This window comes from Poecile atricapillus, chromosome Z, assembly GCF_030490865.1.
Source record: "Poecile atricapillus isolate bPoeAtr1 chromosome Z, bPoeAtr1.hap1, whole genome shotgun sequence".
NCBI lineage: Eukaryota > Metazoa > Chordata > Aves > Passeriformes > Paridae > Poecile > Poecile atricapillus.
The window spans coordinates 42,477,454-42,487,835 of NC_081289.1; the positions used below are offsets into that span (position 1 = coordinate 42,477,454).

At 38.7% G+C, this 10,382-nt stretch overlaps 1 long non-coding RNA gene across 1 annotated transcript; it reads left to right on the forward strand.

Moving 5' to 3' along the window:
* Window positions 1-4,286: 4,286 nt before the first annotated feature.
* Window positions 4,287-9,624, forward strand: LOC131573286 (uncharacterized). Its single transcript, XR_009276169.1, has 3 exons — window positions 4,287-4,494; window positions 4,750-4,888; window positions 8,982-9,624. It is a non-coding gene; the product is annotated as an uncharacterized LOC131573286 (long non-coding RNA).
* Window positions 9,625-10,382: the final 758 nt, after the last annotated feature.

Genomic DNA, 10,382 nt, shown 5'->3' on the forward strand with positions numbered 1-10,382 from the left:
AGGATCCTTTCTCCAGCTTAATTCACAGATAATGAAGTAACTGCTTTACATGGCAAGCTGAAAACACATGGCCTATAAAAGGGAGACATGAGAGGGAATGGAAACACTGACGTTAATTTTAAAATTTTAAAGCATTAGCTTACTGAAGAGTTTAATGGTGTAGGCAGTCATACATTTGAATCAGTGCTTTAAGATACTTTTTTCTTATGAAACACCATTTCATATTCAACTATGTATTTGTCTAAGTGAAACTGGATATCTGACTGCCCCAGTCTATTCTTAACATGCAAATTTAATACTGTATTCAGCAAGGCTGACTGGTATTTCCTTATCTTTCTACAATCCATACTATATATGCTGAATTTCTGTATGATCCAGTAGGATGTCTCCTGATTATGAATGTTTTTATGTGTGCCCAGCTTTATTAGGTAAGACTTGATTTTCAAAAATGTCACTACTTGCCACTCACATGAAGTCAGACTGGTTTTGTAGAGATGGGTGAAGATTAGATGATTTTTTTGAATATTTGAGACTAAATGTTTTGCTCCTTTCAGGAAATGAAATGAAATTTTGTGATTTCAGTGACAATCAATTGGTCAAGCTTCAGTCCTATTTTCTGCACTTCATGTTATTCCATTCGCTTTTATTGTTTTCACTGCATTTCAGAATTTTCTTCTTTTTTTAGCATTTCATTTCTTCAACTTCTTCTCCTATCTCTTTGTTTACCTTTCTTCCCTGATTTTAGGATTTCAGTGTGAAGAATTTTGGCAACTTTCAGTCCTTTTCACTGCACCTCATTTCATCTCAGTACATTTTGTTGTAGTCACTCCATTTCCAAATTTTCTTTCTTTTTTTTTTCAATTGCATTTATTTTATCATATCTCCTTTCCAGAATATTTGTTACACTTTGTTCTCTGATTTCAAGATTTCATTTCTATTCCTGTCACAAAGGTTTTAAATCATACTTTGAAAAATACTTGGAAATCTTAGATAGCCTTTGGGGACTAGGTTATTCCCCATAATGTCTCACTTCAAATATCACCCTAAAATCCAAAAATGCACAGTAAACAGACACATGCTTTGATAGACCTTTGATTTTACCCTCCAATGCACCATGATATCACTGCCATGATAATTCATGATTCTTAACATATAGTCCGTCATGACACATGACACATGACTACTCTTTAAACTCTTAAAGTTACTACAGAAGAGTAGTGTTACAGATAAAAAATAAACAGATAAACAGATAAAAAAATCTGTTTATAAATTTGAACCCAATATTGGTGCATTCATTGAAAAAATGCAAATCCCTGCAAAGCAAAGTCATGATGAACAAGGATAGATAATTTGCTGACTCTTACTGCTTTGTGTCTTGTCCCACAGTAGCAAGTTTTCATTTATTAAAAATATGCCCATATAAATCTCCCTCTTTTAAATAGGTGTGTGAAATCCTACTCTGAAAACAACTTTCAGAACATTCTGACAGGTACCATTTATACAATGAAGGGTTATATTTATGCCAGCCTCCAGATTTAAGTAAGACTTGCTACATTTTTTAGTGTTTCCCCACACGTGACACCCTTTTTCACAGGATGACTAGCAGTTCATCTTCAAATCTGACTAGGACTGGGAGTAGGAGGGGATTCCCTAGTCTCAAATTTGCCTGCATACTCACTGCTTCCTGATCTGTGCTGGGATTCAAGACATTCCTGTCTGCCAAATCCAACAGTAAGACTGAGTTTGCCATCTGGGAGCATCAACTGGAAGTCCCCAGATTATTAAATTAGGTGATGTATCTAGCACAGCAGGAGGCAGGAACAGCGGAGAAATGGTTAAACTGCCATTCCTCTTGAGATGGAAAGGTTTCAGTTTTACACTGTGGCCTTTCAGGGTGTCGTAGACAAATCATATCCACAGAAATACTTTTCAGGAAGTGAAATTATGGACAACAAGAACACAGCCCAACTGCCTTTTGAGATGTTATATGTAAATGCTGGACCCAAATAGCTGTCCTTGCTGCTAGCCACGAGCCTCCTGGCATACAAGGTCCACAAGTTGTCTGCTACCACCAGCATGACTTAATAGTGGAGCGTGGAGATTTTTGAGATCTAGGGATCCCATAAACAGGTGTCAACATATGGAAGCTGTCAGAGGGTGGTGGCTAGTGACAAGATGCTGTAAAATGACTGCAGGTTAATTAGCACTTTTAATTGCCAAAGTTTCTCCTGTGAAATCTCTTCACAGCTGGGTGACATTTCTATAGATGAGGCAAAAAGTGGTAACTCCACTGATGCTTTTTCCCTAGACAGTAAATTTCAGAAAATGTCAAACATGTCATGTGTTAGATATACATGTCTCACAGTCTTCATTACGAATCAAACTAGTAGAACTTGAGACATTTAAACATTAACATTTTTTTTTAAACGTGAGAGTTGTTATAAGAGCATCATATTGCAGCATGCTCAATCATAGTCTACAAGAGGGGCTTTGGAAAACTTGATAGGGGTAAGATAGAGCCCCCTAGTTAGGACAGATATAGTGATACAACTTGGAACTCTGCCAGTGTAAACCAGCACATTAGCAATAATGTTGGACTCTGCTCAGGAAACATGCTTGGCCTTGTCAGGGCTTTAGGAGTCAAGGCAGATTCTTTGCGTTTAATTCAAAGTTCTAACACAGGACTGCTCCTTATTAAAAGCCTCAGAAGAAAACCAAGACAACTTTTTCATTCTCCTTTCTTCCCAAGCCCATGGAATGTTTGCAGCATCTGGTATGCATTTCCCCTTACAGAATGGTGACCTCATCGAGATATGGGATCAGAGTCACTTTAACTTAACCATACTGTTGTAAAGCATTTTAAAAAATTGTTTAAAAATAATTATTTTCTGTGTCTGAGGGAGGAAAAAGCAAATCCAAGGGGGGGAAAAAAAATCTGGATAAAATGGCTGCTGTTACAGACAAAATAAAAACAACCACCCAAATTACTATTTTTATAATTAGATGTATGTGTACAAAGATTTCTGCCTGAATATATTACATTCATTCACCAGGCTTTATGTCATACTTGCAGGTTTGTATATCTCAGGAGGGAAATCCAGTACTGTTATCTGATTCGCCAGGAACACATAAAACCTCCCTTAACAGTGTTTCATAGTCGGTAATATTTGGGAGTACTTTTTTTAAAACAGTCTGTATCTTGGTGGTTTATAGAAAAAGCCTCCTATGTTTATCCTAATGTGTTCCATTAATGAAAAGGCTACAGAAAACAGAAACAACAACAAGCAAACCAAAACTAAAACAAGAAAAAAAAAAAGCCCAAACCCCCAGAAAATGAAAGACAGCCTTCTTAAGAAATGCCTGAAATTCTCCAGTTCTACTTGTTACTTTATACTTGTAAATGAAAGGATGAGTGACTTTAATGACCATGTGATAATATTTTGGTTCACTTGTCCCTGGCTGCCCTCCCTCAGCATCCATTCCCCAGCATCCTTTCTTAATTAATGGTTTGGAGGAGAAATTAACTGCACAAGTCTACATTTTTGCAAGAGAATCCCAGAATTATTCGTTATGCCTATAACTTACAGAGCTATGATGTTCTGTAATGGTGTAATCACTACATTCCTGGTGAACCCCACACCAAAGGTCTGGTTAATAAAGTCAAAATTAAATAGAAAGAATTCTCAGAGAAGGAAAATTCTCTGTCTTTTGAGACTGTCAAAAAGGATATTAGGAAATACGTTTTAAGTATTCTTGTGTAGCTGCTCATCTTTGTTTTTTGAGAATGTTTTTCTGATAACAGGGAAGACTGAATGGGGGTAAGAGGGGGTAAAAGGGTAGGGTGTATGTTTCCCTCAGGATCTGACTGAAGACTAGTATTTTCTGTGCTTATTGGAATGGGTTTTTTAATTTTCCTAAGCAGAAGGTCACCCTGCTGCCAACAGTATCATACTGTGAGGGTGTGATTCTGGGCCCAATTTCCATCTATATTTGCAAACTAACCTGGGCCAGAACAGGGCCTGAAGTGGAGGTGTGGCACCATCCACAATGTCTGCAGCTGAGGCACTCTGGCACATTTTGCCCTGTGTCAACAAACACCATATCAGATGATGCCCAGGCCCCAAGAGCTTTTTTTTCCCCCTCTCATATTTAAGAATCAGGACCAATGAACAGATCCTGTTTTCTTTTCTGGTTCAGAGGTAGCTACTAAATCTTCCCAAGTAATTTACCTGCATACAGTTCTACTTTGCAGATGTTTGCCACCAAAGGCCACTGCTCCCATTAGCTCTATAATGCCTTTTGTGATACTCAGATCTGGAAAGCATTTGTTGCCACTTTCCCCCTCTTTAGTTCTTATCTGGAGCTTTCCTTGAAAAAGAATGAAATAAAAATGAGTAAGCACTTTCACAGTCTAAGATCTGGGACTTTTTCCACAGGGTTGAGAGCCCTTCCAATTATTTGCCTTCAGCTGGGCAGGAATCCTGAGTTTAGCTAGTAAGTTTTCTTTATAAATAAATCACATCTGTTCACTAACCCTTCTTTGTTACTGTTCCCCCAAAATTTCTATATTTTTCTGGCAACAAATTTAACACAATTTTCTTCATGTGGTCTCATAAACATAACGAGTAGATGGAAGTGCTCAGATTACAGCTAAAACCAGTTTAAATGCAGCTCTTCATCTTTTGTAACAAAATCAATGAATACAAAGATTAATTTCTAAGTTTAATTTGTCTCTTATTCCTCAAACAGCCACTCCCAATAGGTGTTCTGCTGGAAAAAGCAAGGTTCCAAGAAGGATTTACAGAGAAGAAGGAGCAGATGAGAGATACTAGTAGAGTGGGACAGGAAAGAACTTCACAATCCTCCCATTCATCCCAACTACTTCCAGGTCTGGATAGAGAGTTATCAGACTGTAAACCCTGCCTCTTGATTTTGTGTAAGGCACTTTGATACAAAGGACTTGTGGTTAATAGAAAAACTGGGAACAGTGGTGGCGTCGTGTTGATTGATGCTGTCAAGCAGCAATGGCTATAGAGGTCAGGAGGATTTAAAATCCACTGGGATTTAATGTCACTATGCACTTTTCTCTGGGATGGCTCCCATCCTAAATAAACCACCTGGAGAATGGGAGTAGCTTTGACAAGAGGGATATGACAGCTCTGAACTTCATCAAAAGTTAAAATGCTCACGTAACACGGTGCTGGGTCACACATCTAGTATGGATTAGAAGATACTCATGGAAAGTGAATGTACAGTGACAGCCAAATTGCCCAAACCATGTGGCTTTGTTAGCATAGCAGTGATAGTAAAATAAAGAATAAAGCTCCCTTTGGGGTCCTCACACAGAGTGAAATTTAAGTTTTCCAGACCAAAATGCCAGATGCTGGTAGAAATGCGTTGTGTTTTGGGATTGATATAGTGCCGCAGCTATTATCCTTTTCCTTTGGAAATGTATTAGACCTTTAGTGATCACTGCAGGCCAGGAATTTTTTTGTTTCTCAGAAATAAAATTACAGGATGATTTTTCAAAACTTAAAAAGCTTATTCAGACTTGATTGCATGTAGCAATTGTTTTGTGACCATGAAAACAGAGCCTGTTACCTTCACTGACAGGTTTGCTCCCTTTTTGTTGATATACAGCAGTTCTAGCAGGTAGTGAGTTGTGTGTTCCGGGTTTTGAAGTTTCAGAGTTTTTTTGTTTGGCGTAGATTTTGCAATGAACTTTTCGGTTTTTTTGAAGCATAAAATTTGAGACAACACATGGCAGATAGATAAAATAGAAGGGCAAGTCTAATGTGGAGTTTTAGCATTTGCAATTTAGTCAAGATTTCTCTCATAAGTGATGGAAGAGTTTGCAGTGGTAGCCATGGTGTGTAGGAGTCTCTCCCCACATCTCCAGTCATGCAACACTCTGGAGTAGTGCTGACAGAGCACACAGAGCAGGAGGGTGGAGGGGAAACACAGGAAAATGTGGGGGCTACCTTGAACTATAGGCTGAAAAATTTTAGAAGAGGCTGAATTATGGAGGAATGGGGGAAGATGTGAACATGGAAAAGAATGGAAAATCCTCCTTTCTGGGGAAGGAAAAAGTAGAAAAATAATGCCAAATAAAGAAAGGCTGACTTTCCATAGTTGTTTCTCGAGGAAAAAGCCAAACACTCTTAATAAGCAGTGCTGTCTCCACTAAACTCATTTAGAAAGCAAATCCTGGCTAGAATTTTGATTAGTAATTATGAGCATGTTTCCTTTCACCTACAGCTTTCCAGGGAGAGAGACAAAACAACGACTGAATCCAGTGATTTCTCTTTTGTATTAGCACTATTCACCCATCGTTCATAATGCCCCACACAACAGTAATGAACATATTCTATATAGTGAGCTAATTAGCAGTGATCAAGGGAAATTATTTGTTTAATAATAAGATGACCCCTGAAAAGTTAGTTTTAAGATGTAAAGCAGACAAAATTTCTTGACATGACATGTGGCAAAGGTTTTCAAACACATAAAGATCTTTCTACTCCTTTGTATGAGTCTACTCATGTAACAGCTATTCAGAAAATAGTACAAATTTGTTTATATCAATGATAGTCTGATACAACTGAATATTATAAGCTACCTATGCTCAGGGCATTTTAGCTGTTGACTTGTCACAGGGTTAAGGGGAGAAATCCAGATTTGTTTGAAACAGCTCTGAGAACAGCAGTTAAAAATATTTCTTGAACATACCATATATATACCTTCTACTATGCAAACATTATTTTCCTTCATTCTGATATCAGAGATGTGAACTATCTTCAGAGAATGAAATACCATCTCAAGATAAATCATGTGGTTTCTTACTAATGCTGCTCTATCAGAGCATCCAAGTCAGTGCTAAGCAATCTAGCAAGTGGAGGAAAGGGTGAGTCATTATTAAATTTATGAGAAGCTGTTTCATAAATCCTATATAATCACTTTTTCTGAGTTGACTTGGGAAATCCTTTAAAGCTGCCTCATTCTATTTGGCATCCACAGTAGCTCAGTGTGATAGAAAAGATTTATTTTTCCCCAGACAACTTCCCAGAGCCCTTGCTTTTCAGCTGACATCGAGGAAAGAGCCTGTAGCAGTGCATTTCAATTTAGAGTCAGATTTAAAGTCTTCGAAGGCACCTGAATTTAAGCAAAGATTAGGCACATAAAACCAAAATTACAACTCAAACCCCCTCTGTAATTCCCTCATTCTGGAATTATTGAACCACCCTGAGTATCTAGCTTATTTACTTCAAAGCTTTCCATGTCTCTGCCCAAAGCTCAATGAGGATTCACAGCTGGGGTGTTTCTCCTCCTAACTTTCCCATGGGGTCTGCTTCAGCAGCCCTCCTGGACACCTAATGCCTTAGGAAAATCAAAGATTCATAGATGGAAAGTAAAAGAAAAGGAGCAAGATGAAAGCCTGATGTTGAGCACTAGTCCAGGGCAGGGAGGTCCCAGGGTCCCAGTGCATATTTACAGTGGCTCCTTCATGCCAGAAAAGCTCCTCAAGCCTCTCTCCTGAGCTGCAGGCTTCAAGCAGCCGTATCTGACCATGTCCCAAGATGGGCAGGATTTTGAATGACACATAACCCTTGAAGCACCCTGCTGGATGCTCCTTGCTGGCCCCTGATACAATTCCTGGCAGGGCTCTAAGGTCAGTTTCAGTGCCCAAAATCTGGAGTGTCAGAGCCTAGCTCCAGCTCTCATCAGTCTGGTCCCTGGAGTGTGAGAGGAGTCTGGGGCTTGCAAAACCTTGCATCCACAGCTGAGTTTCTCCTGAGCTGAAATGAGAGTCTGGAAAGCCAGAAACTGTAGTAGTGTGCCAAGAGGGCACTTCAAAGCTGTCTAAAGCAATTATTTTATGCAACATTTTTGAAAGATTAAGATGTATTTTTCACCTTTGAATTGCTGAATGACAGTTACAGTTTTTTACTTTCCCATAGCTCTGGAATATTACCCAGGTCCAGAATAGAATTCATTACCTTGCTAATTTTGAGGGGGTTTGACTTTTTTGATGACCAGCCCTCATGTTACTCCTAAATCCCTTAGCTAATCAACAGATCTATCAGGGTGTGCTCCTGAAGTGTATTGTGCTTGCATTTTACATCAGTGACTACTGGCACAGAATCAAAAAGCCTAATTGGGATTAAATATTCATATAAAATAGAGAACATTGTCAACAGCAGAAGTCTTACTAGCACGTTCCTGCTTGCTTGCCTTTGCAATAGCTGCATCTCCCTCTTTTACTCTGTTGTCATTGTTGACTTTACTGATTCCTGCTTGTCTCTGAGTTTATATATAGGGTTTTCCTTCCCCTTTGATTTAAAACAGCAGTTGTAAGAGCTCAGCAGCTGCCAGGGGTATTCTTTTATTTAAGCCATCTGACTCACTTTGATATATTAATAAATGAGAGACCCTTTTCTTCAAAATGCTTTTTTCAGATTTCTGCCAGCTTAGAAACAATTTCTCCCAAAATTTACAGTGCTTGTGAAGATGAACAAAGCTCACAATGCCTCAATTCCCTGTAAGCATAGCAGATCTCAGCTTGAAACAAGACAACCACCTAAACTATACATTAAATGTAGTGCAATTTTTATTATAAGGTGCTTCTTATATATTTCATAATTTTCTGCAGTATTATTAAAGACAATCTAATTCATTATTGTCTTCCAACAGGAGAATCTATTACCTGAGTTTTTTCTTGTTTTCATTGACATGACCAAGTAATAAATAGCAATTAAAGTCTGAGAAGAAAGTTACTAATGCAGAGATTTTTAAAATAACAGACAGAAAGCAATTTAGGAATAAATGATCAAAAACTAGCCCTGAAATTTTTCAGTTTAGTATTTTATTCCTTGATTGATGGAGGAAAATTGTACTGCATATATCTTCTTATTCAACATTGGATTTGTTTGGTTTTCCTTCAGAGTGTGTTGATTTTGTCACCATTTTTTTCCTTTCCTTTGCAGAAACTCTAAAGAGTGAACATCCTTCAAAACAACTGGCATGACACAAGACCAGCAGTGTGCATGTATAGATTATCAGGACCTTAAATAACTCTCACGTTGCATTCAGTGATCTGAATTTTCATGCTGCAAATGTAAATGCCATGTTCAATTTTACTTTCTGCTGCTGTAATGCAAGTATGAATATTGCCATTTTCTGTAAACCCAAAAAGATCTGGCAAAGCAACACTGCTCCTGGGCTTGACAGTGATGGCAGTGTTTCAGCTTCCATTAAACAAATGGGAAAAGACTTAAAAAATTAAACACAAAGTTTAATATTTCATAGTGGCTTTGCTAAATGTGACTGGTCTGTCTCTTCCAGAGAACTCTACAGAAATTGACCTCTTTGGCAGCTGCATGTCCAAGATGTCCATCTGCAGGTGTGCAAGGACTCCTTCACCACAGCACATCTCAGGCAAGGCTTTTTTCAGCTGGCCAAGCCAGGGGAATGTGGCCCCAGAGATCTGAAACCCAGACTTTGGAAAAGACTGGAGAAGTGCTGCTGCACTTAAGCACCTGGCCCTGTTTCTGTGCAACTGCAAGGAGATCTCAGATATCCCCCCCTTTCCTCCCTAGGCTGCAGAGAATCTGAGATGGATCTTATCTGTGCACGGGTTTATATATGAGCTGAGAAAATTAACAAATGACTGGGTTTTGTGTTCCATTTGCATGACAAAAAAGAGATTCCCATAGTTTTCAGGTGCCATTTGTTAATTTCTTCCCAGCATTGGGTGATGCTAAGAGGTTGATGCCCAGACCTCTGATGTAATGAACTCTTGTGCTACTTTGGGTGTGTCTGAAAGGTGAAGGGGTGGCTGTGGATCAGATGTGTGCAGGAGCTGGCAGCACAGGATGTGCTCTGCCTAGCACTGGAGGAGACAAATAATGACAGTGAGAAGAGTCAGAGCTGCAAATGCACCTGAACAATCAGTCCACCAAACAGAGGCTGTGTCAGTTGATAAGACCTGGAAATAAAGATGTTCCTTGTTCAAGGAAGCCAAGGGGAGCTCAGTGAGGAATAAGGTGATGCTATTCAACTCATCATCCCTCCTCTGCAGTGAATGAACTGAGGCATCTCTGCTTTGTAAAGCTAAACAGTAAAGCAGTTGCTGTGCCTTATATCCCATTTTAGTTTCCCTGTGAAGTGTACAAGCTCCATTGCAAAATAAATAGCCCAGCAAAGATCTTCTGGATAGTTATGTGTTAACAGTGTTTTGAGGATGTTCACATTTTCTCTGTGCACTTTCGTATGTATGCAAGCTTCTACTGAAATTGATCCCCTAAAAAAGGGCTTATGGCTAAAATATTCTACATAACATTTGATAAAATTTTATAAAATGCAGCTCATAAAATCCTGCAGAATGT